This window comes from Lepidochelys kempii, chromosome 25 (genome assembly GCF_965140285.1).
Source record: "Lepidochelys kempii isolate rLepKem1 chromosome 25, rLepKem1.hap1, whole genome shotgun sequence".
Lineage (NCBI taxonomy): Eukaryota > Metazoa > Chordata > Testudines > Cheloniidae > Lepidochelys > Lepidochelys kempii.
In genome coordinates this window covers 117,557-126,764 of record NC_136404.1, presented here as the reverse complement: position 1 = coordinate 126,764, position 9,208 = coordinate 117,557, and the positions used below count along the sequence as shown (strand labels likewise).

Genomic DNA, 9,208 nt, shown 5'->3' with positions numbered 1-9,208 from the left:
ATTGCTTCCCTCCGGCTGCTTCCTCTTGCAGGACTCTCTCTCCTCCATCAACTGTAGCCCTGCAGTACCGGATCTGCGGGTCCTGCCCTGAGTCCCTGCATCCCCCTGCTTTGTCTCCATTCCCTGCAGGCCACAAAAATGTCATGGGAGGCCGCCCCTCCCCTCACTCGGTGATCCTGCTCAAATCGTCCAGCTGCAGCCTCATCTCCTGGAACTCAGCCAGCTGTCACTTGATCCAATTGTACAGCAGCCCACAGCCTCCCCCTGGGTCTGCCCCACCTGGTTATTCCTTACAGGCTGACCTGACCCCCCCTTCCAAGCCCAGATTCGCCCACTAAGCAGCCTACTGGCACTCAGAGCCACAGACATGGAGGTGCTGGAGGAGGGAGGTGTGACTCTAGGGTGGGGTTCTTCTCTAAAGATGGCTGGCAGAAAGGTGGTGCTCAGCTCTGTCAGTGACCTGCCCCTTTGCCTCGCAGCCAGGGGATGCAGACAGTTATGTAAAGTTCATAAAGGGAGTATTTGGTTCCAAGTGAATGTGAGGAATGTGCAATTATGAGAGGGAATTTCCATCCCTCCTTCACTTATGCAGCAGGGCCCCAGTGGCCTAATGGATAAGGCATTGGCTTCCTAAGCCAGAGATTGTGGGTCCAAGTCCCATCTGGGGTGAAAAGCTGCTTTCTTCTTCTATATTGCAAGGAAACCTTGGTCTTATTTTCACCAAGGAAGCTGGGATATGTTGGAACACAAAGTACTGGATCTTGGGAACAATCCTCCACAAATGTCATCTTCCACTCGACAAACGCTTTCTAAACCCATCAGTAGCAAACAGTTAATACTAGTGTTTGTCTGAGAACAGAGTGAAGGGGAGTGTTTACTCCAACATGTCAATGAACAAAACAGATGGAAAGAGGAAGGCCGTTCTGAAAGAGAATGGATCTGTCTGGAGACAAAGCAGAGCCTGAGGATGAGCAATCGTGTGAAAAGAAGAGGTTCAAATGTCTGTTAGATGTTAGTTAGGTTGGTCTGGCAAATTTAAAGAAAATACCAATGCCCTTAGCATGATGCGGACACTGGCTGTTTCTGACCTTTTACGAAGAGTTCATTGAGAAATATTTTCCTTAATTATGTTATGGAATAAAGGGTGTGTCATAAATATAAAGGGAAGGGTAAACCCCTTTGAAATCCCTCCTGGCCAGGGGAAAGCTCCTCTCACCTGTAAAGGGTTAAGAAGCTAAAGGTAACCTTGCTGGCACCTGACCAAAATGACCAATGAGGAGACAAGATACTTTCAAAAGCTGGGAGGAGGGAGAGAAACAAAGGGTCTGTGTGTCTGTCTATATGCTGGTTTCTGCCGGGGATAGACCAGGAATGGAATCTTAGAACTTTTAGTAAGTAATCTAGCTAGGTATGTGTTAGATTATGAGTTCTTTAAATGGCTGAGAAAAGAATTGTGCTGAATAGAATAACTATTTCTGTCTGTGTATCTTTTTTGTAACTTAAGGTTTTGCCTAGAGGGGTTCTCTATGTTTTTGAATCTAATTACCCTGTAAGAGATCTACCATTCTGATTTTACAGGGGGGATTTCTTTATTTCTATTTACTTCTATTTTTATTAAAAGTCTTCTTGTAAGAAAACTGAATGCTTTTTCATTGTTCTCAGATCCAAGGGTTTGGGTCTGTGGTCACCTATGCAAATTGGTGAGGCTTTTTATCCAACATTTCCCAGGAAAGGGGGGGTGCAAGTGTTGGGAGGATTGTTCATTGTTCTTAAGATCCAAGGGTCTGGGTCTGTAGTCACCTAGGCAAATTGGTGAGGCTTTTTACCAAACCTGGTCCAGGAAGTGGGGTGCAAGGTTTTGGGAAGTATTTGGGGGGGAAAGACGCGTCCAAACAGCTCTTCCCTAGTAACCAGTATTAGTTTGGTGGTGGTAGCGGCCAATCCAAGGACAATGGGTGGAATATTTTGTACCTTGGGGAAGTTTTGACCTAAGCTGGTAAAGATAAGCTTAGGAGGTTTTTCATGCAGGTCCCCACATCTGTACCATAGAGTTCAGAGTGGGGGAGGAACCTTGACATGGTGGCATAGTGGTGGGATTAACCTGAAATTATTTTGAGATCCAGTTGAGATTTTTTGAACTAGAAATACAGATTTTAAAAAGGAAATTTTTTTTTCCTTTGGAAAGGAAGTCCAGAAAGCAGCTGAAACTGAAAGCAGCTTGTTTTTTCTCTGCTTTGTGGCCAAGCAGAGACAAAAGGGGATTATCTTTGTGAATTGCAGGTTTTCTTTGCCTGGAGGCAGGGTACTTAACTCCTGCAGGGAAATTCACAGTCTTCCAACCCAGAGGTTTTTTTTTCTTTTCTTTTCTTCCTAAAAGTAAATAGGGGGGGTGTGTTCTACCCATTTGCTTTTTCTTTGGGCTGGGTAAGCAGGTTTCCAAGTAGTTGGAGGTTTTTTGCTTTAATTTGGGCCCAGAGCAGAGACAAGGGAATTGTCTTTTTCTGTAGGCTGACAATCACTTTCAGAGAATAGGTATTCTATTCCAGCACAGCAAAATTTTACAGCCAAGTTTTGTTTGTTTCTTTCTAAACCTCGGATGTAAAGTTAGTTAAAAACAGAGAGGTTAGAATGACCAAATCCGCAGCTCGACTACAGCTGGAATTAGCCAAATTTCAGGCTGAGGAAAAACAAAGGGAACATGAAAGACAGATAGAACTCATGCGGCTGGAGAAGGAGGTACAGGAGGCTGCCCACAAGAGGGAAATGGAAGCAAGGAAGCATTTGGAGGAGGAGAAGGAAAAAGAGAGGAAGCATGTGGAGGAGGAGAAGGAAAAGAGAGGAAGCATGTGGAGGAGGTGGAGAGGATAAAGGCCCAACAGAATATACCAACAAACCCTAGCAATCCTTCTCCAGGTACCACTTCCCATCCCAGAAAGTTCCCCACCTACAAGGCAGGTGATGATAGGCCTTCTTAGAAAACTTCGAAAGGGCCTGCCTTGGGTACAACATCTCTACTGACCAATACATGGTAGAGCTGAGGCCACAGCTCAGTGGACCCTTAGCTGAGGTGGCAGCTGAAATGCCTAAAGTAACACATGAACAAGTATGAACTGTTTAAATCCAAGGTCACAGTCAGAATGGGGATAACACCTGAGCAGTCTCGTCCGAGGTTCAGAGCCCTAAGGTGGAAACCAGACATGTCATTTACCTGACATGCCTACCACATTGTGAAACATTGGGATGCCTGGATATCAGGAGCAAGTGTTGAATCTCCACTAAATTTGCCCTTCCTAATGCAAATGGAACAATTCTTAGAGGGTGTTCCTGAGGAAATAGAAAGATACTTCCTAGATGGGAAACCCAAAACTGTAATCGAGGCAGGAGAGATTGGAGCCAGATGGGTGGAGGTGGCAGAGAAGAAGAAAACTGGTCGCAGGTGGAGCGGAGACCAGAAGGGACCACCCCAGACCACACCCTATTACCAGGGGCCGCCCAAGGCCCCACCTACCTCCCAAAGAACCCTCCAGACCCCTTATCGTCCCACCACCCCGTTCTCCAGCAACCCTCCTCGCCCCAGTGACCCGTCAGCTGGACGATGTTTTAAATGTAACGAGCTGGGGCATGTAAAGGTCAACTGCCCCAAGAACCCCAACAGATTACAGTTCATTGCACCGGAATCACACCAGAGGTCCACAGGCCCAGATATCTCCCAGATACTCTTGGAGCGGAGGGAAACTGTGAGTGTGGGCGGGAAGAAGGTCACCGCGTGGAGGGACACCGGAGCACAAGTGTCAGCTATCCATGCTTCCTTAGTGGACCCCAATTTAATCAACCCAGAGATCCAAGTGACGATTCAACCCTTCAAGTCCAACTCTTTCAATTTGACTACAGGCAAGTTGCCTGTCCAGTACAAGGGCTGGTCAGGAATGTGGACTTTTGCAGTCTATGATGGTTATCCCATCCCCATGCTGTTGGGGGAAGACTTGGCCAATCATGTGAAGCAGGCCAAGAGGGTGGGAACGGTCACCCGCAGCCAGGCTAAACAAGCCGTGAGGCCTAGCTCTGTTCCGGAAACTTCTATCAGGACCCAGTCAGAGGTGATGGACCCGGACCCCAGGCCAATGTCTGCAACAGCAGTAGTGGATCCAGTCCCAGAGACCCAGACGGAACCAGTCCCAGAACCGGAACCAGCCGAACAACCAACACCAGACCCCGTGTCAGCACTGAATCCAGTACTTGCAACCTCAACACCAGAGGGCCCCACCGACCCTGAACTGGCAGCAGCTGATAACCTGACACAAGAGGCTCAGCCGGAGCCTGAATCCCAACATAGTGCACCAGCGGAGAGCGGTTCACAGTCAACAGAAACAGCTCCATCCCCTATATTGCTTCCAGAGGGACCAAGCCTAGGTCCACAATCCCATGAGGGACTGATGTCTCCAGCATCAAGGGAACAGTTCCACACTGAACAGAAAGTAGATGAAAGCCTCCAGAGAGCTTGGAGGGTGGCACGGAGCAACCCACCGCCTCTCAGCTCTTCTAATCGATCCAGGTTTGTTGTAGAAAGAGGACTTTTATACAAGGAAACTCTTTCTTGTGGACACCAGGAAGACTGGCATCCTCAGAGACAGTTGGTAGTTCCAACTAAATACCGGGCCAAGCTCTTGAGCTTAGCCCACGATCACCCTAGTGGCCATGCTGGGGTGAACAGGACCAAAGACCGTTTGGTGGGGTCATTCCACTGGGAGGGAATGGGCAAGGATGTTTCTACGTATGTCCAGTCTTGTGAGGTGTGCCAAAGAGTGGGAAAACCCCAAGACCAGGTCAAAGCTCCTCTCCAGCCACTCCCCATCATTGAAGTTCCATTTCAGCGAGTAGCTGTGGATATTCTGGGTCCTTTTCCGAAAAAGACAGCCAGAGGAAAGCAGTACATACTGACTTTCATGGATTTTGCCACCCGATGGCCGGAAGCAGTACCTCTAAGCAACACCAAGGGTAAAAGTGTGTGCCAGGCACTAGCAGACATTTTTGCCAGGGTAGGTTGGCCCTCCGACATCCTCACAGATGCAGGGACTAATTTCCTGGCAGGAACTATGGAAAACCTTTGGGAAGCTCATGGGGTAAATCACTTGGTTGCCACTCCTTACCACCATCAAACAAATGGCATGGTGGAGAAGTTTAATGGAACTTTGGGGGCCATGATACGTAAATTCGTAAATGAGCACTCCAATGATTGGGACCTAGTGTTGCAGCAGTTGCTCTTTGCCTACAGAGCTGTACCACATCCCAGTTTAGGGTTTTCCCCATTTGAACTTGTATATGGCCGTGAGGTTAGGGGGCCATTGCAGTTGGTGAAGCAGCAATGGGAGGGATTTACACCTTCTCCAGGAAATAACATTCTGGACTTTGTAACCAACCTACAAAACACCCTCCGAACCTCTTTAGCCCTTGCTAGAGAAAACTTACAGGATGCTCAAAAAGAGCAAAAAGCCTGGTATGATAAACATGCCAGAGAGCATTCCTTCAAAGTAGGAGACCAGGTCATGGTCTTAAAGGCGCTCCAGGCCCATAAAATGGAAGCATCGTGGGAAGGGCCATTCACGGTCCAGGAGCGCCTGGGAGCTGTTAATTATCTCATAGCATTCCCCACCTCTAACCGAAAGCCTAAGGTGCACCATATTAATTCTCTAAAGCCCTTTTATTCCAGAGAATTAAAGGTTTGTCAGTTTACAGCCCAGGGAGGAGATGACGCTGAGTGGCCTGAAGGTGTCTACTACGAAGGGAAAAGTGCTGGTGGTGTGGAAGAGGTGAACCTCTCCATGACCCTTGGGCGTATGCAGTGACAGCAGATCAAGGAGCTGCGCACTAGCTACGCACCAACGTTCTCAGCCACCCCAGGACTGACTGAACGGGCATACCACTCCATTGACACAGGTAATGCTCACCCAATTAGGGTCCACCCTTACCGGGTGTCTCCTCAAGCTAAAACTGCTATAGAACGGGAGATCCAGGATATGTTACAGATGGGTGTAATCCACCCCTCTGAAAGTGCATGGGCATCTCCAGTGGTTCTAGTTCCCAAACCAGATGGGGAAATACGTTTTTGCGTGGACTACCGTAAGCTAAATGCTGTAACTCGCCCAGACAACTATCCAATGCCACGCACAGATGAACTATGAGAGAAACTGGGACGGGCCCAGTTCATCTCTACCTTGGACTTAACCAAGGGGTACTGGCAGGTACCGCTAGATGAATCTGCCAAGGAAAGGTCAGCCTTCATCACACATCTCGGGCTGTATGAATTTAATGTACTCCCTTTCAGGCTGCGAAATGCACCCGCCACTTTCCAAAGTCTTGTAGATGGTCTCCTAGCGGGATTAGGAGAATATGCAGTCGCCTACCTTGACGATGTGGCCATATTTTCGGATTCCTGGGCAGACCACCTGGAACATCTACACAAAGTCCTTGAGCGCATAAGGGAGGCAGGACTAACTGTTAAGGCTAAGAAGTGTCAAATAGGCCTAAACAGAGTGACTTACCTTGGACACCAGGTGGGTCAAGGAACTATCAGCCCCCTACAGGCCAAAGTGGATGCTATCCAAAAGTGGCCTGTCCCAAAGTCAAAGAAACAGGTTCAATCCTTCTTAGGCTTGGCCGGTTATTACAGACGATTTGTACCGCACTACAGCCAAATCGCTGCCCCACTGACAGACCTAACCAAAAAGAAACAGCCAAATGCTGTTCAGTGGACCGAAAAGTGTCAGAAGGCCTTCAACAAGCTTAAAGCGACACTCATGTCTGACCCTGTACTAAGGGCCCCAGACTTTGACAAACCGTTCCTAGTAACCACAGATGCGTCCGAGCGTGGTGTGGGAGCAGTTTTAATGCAGAAAGGACCTGATCAAGAATTCCACCCTGTAGTGTTTCTCAGCAAAAAACTGTCTGAGAGGGAAAGCAACCGGACAGTCACTGAAAAAGAATGTTATGCATTGTTACGCTCTGGAATGTTACGCTCTGGAAAAGCTACGCCCATATGTTTGGGGACGGTGTTTCCACCTGCAAACCGACCATGCTGCACTGAAGTGGCTTCACACCGTCAAGGAAACTAACAAAAAACTTCTTTGGTGGAGTTTAGCTCTCCAAGATTTTGATTTCGACATCCAACACATCTCAGGAGCTCTAACAAAGTGGCTGATGCACTCTCCCGTGAAAGTTTCCTAGAATCAACTGGTTAAAATCGTCCTTGAGATGTGGAAAACATTGTTAGTCTTTATGTACTTGGTAGTGTATTTAGAGATGCATGTGTCTTATTATCTCTGTTTTTCCTAGAGCTCCAGGAAGAAATCCCAGCCAGTGTTTCACCCTAGCTGAGATTTGGGGGGGGGGTGTCATAAATATAAAGGGAAGGGTAAACCCCTTTGAAATCCCTCCTGGCCAGGGGAAAGCTCCTCTCACCTGTAAAGGGTTAAGAAGCTAAAGGTAACCTTGCTGGCACCTGACCAAAATGACCAATGAGGAGACAAGATACTTTCAAAAGCTGGGAGGAGGGAGAGAAACAAAGGGTCTGTGTGTCTGTCTATATGCTGGTTTCTGCCGGGGATAGACCAGGAATGGAATCTTAGAACTTTTAGTAAGTAATCTAGCTAGGTATGTGTTAGATTATGAGTTCTTTAAATGGCTGAGAAAAGAATTGTGCTGAATAGAATAACTATTTCTGTCTGTGTATCTTTTTTGTAACTTAAGGTTTTGCCTAGAGGGGTTCTCTATGTTTTTGAATCTAATTACCCTGTAAGAGATCTACCATTCTGATTTTACAGGGGGGATTTCTTTATTTCTATTTACTTCTATTTTTATTAAAAGTCTTCTTGTAAGAAAACTGAATGCTTTTTCATTGTTCTCAGATCCAAGGGTTTGGGTCTGTGGTCACCTATGCAAATTGGTGAGGCTTTTTATCCAACATTTCCCAGGAAAGGGGAGGTGCAAGTGTTGGGAGGATTGTTCATTGTTCTTAAGATCCAAGGATCTGGGTCTGTAGTCACCTAGGCAAATTGGTGAGGCTTTTTACCAAACCTGGTCCAGGAAGTGGGGTGCAAGGATTTGGGAAGTATTTTGGGGGGAAAGATGCATCCAAACAGCTCTTCCCCAGTAACCAGTATTAGTTTGGTGGTGGTAGCGGCCAATCCAAGGACAACGGGTAGAATATTTTGTACCTTGGGGAAGTTTTGACCTAAGCTAGTAAAGATAAGCTTAGGAGGTGTTTCATGCAGGTCCCCACATCTGTACCCTAGAGTTCAGAGTGGGGGAGGAACCTTGGCAGCGACAGATAAATTTGAGAGGGAATCTTCCTGAAAGCCCCGAGGATTCACTACTCCAAGGGGCTGCCCGGTGTCACTGTTGCTCTTGGAGGGAAATGATTTGAGCACTACCTGAATTGGCCACGCAGTGTCACCATTGCTCCGTGAGGGAAATGCTTTCTGCATTACTCCAAGTTGCCACCCAGTGTCACTGTCGGTCCAGGAGGGAACTGATTTGTGCATTACACTGACTGGCCACCCAGTGTCACTGTCGGTCCAGGAGGGAAATGCTTTGTGCATGACCTGAATTGGCCGCACACATCACTGTTGCTCCGGGGGGGGGGAAGGTGGGGGAGGAGGGCGGGGGATTGTTTGTGTATTACTCCTGAGTGGCCACGTCGTGTCACTCTTCCTCCAGGAGGGGAATGCTTTGTGCATTACCCTGTGTGGCCACCCAAGACAACACACACAGCACGACACCGACGCGCGCAAACACACAGAACACGTCACACATACAGATGGGTAGTGTAAAGTGCTAAAAATGAGACATTCATTCCTAATCAGATGTAGCCATTGCTGTCTCATGCACTCTTCCTCGAAAAACCATACGTAATCTCGCCTGATCATTTGGTAGAGATCTGTTCAAGAAAATTACTCATAATGAGACATACATTATTGACAAGTACTAGTGATCCATTTCTCCTCGAATGATTCACCGAAACGCTTTTCGATTCCCTGCTGGTGATTTGGAAGAAATCGTTTCTTGAAATATACTAATATAGAGAAATTCATCTTTGATCTGTACGACAGATAAATTTGAGAAGGAATCTTCCTGAAAGCCCCGAGGATTCACTTCTCGTCAGACGGTACAGAGCAGGTTGCGAAAATTACTGAAAATGAGAACGTCATTCGAA

General features: G+C 47.4%; 1 non-coding gene across 1 annotated transcript; it reads left to right on the top strand.

Moving 5' to 3' along the window:
• Positions 1–596: 596 nt before the first annotated feature.
• TRNAR-CCU (transfer RNA arginine (anticodon CCU)) lies at positions 597–669 on the top strand. The gene has a single exon. It is a non-coding gene; the product is annotated as a tRNA-Arg (tRNA).
• The last annotated feature ends 8,539 nt before the right edge of the window (positions 670–9,208 follow it).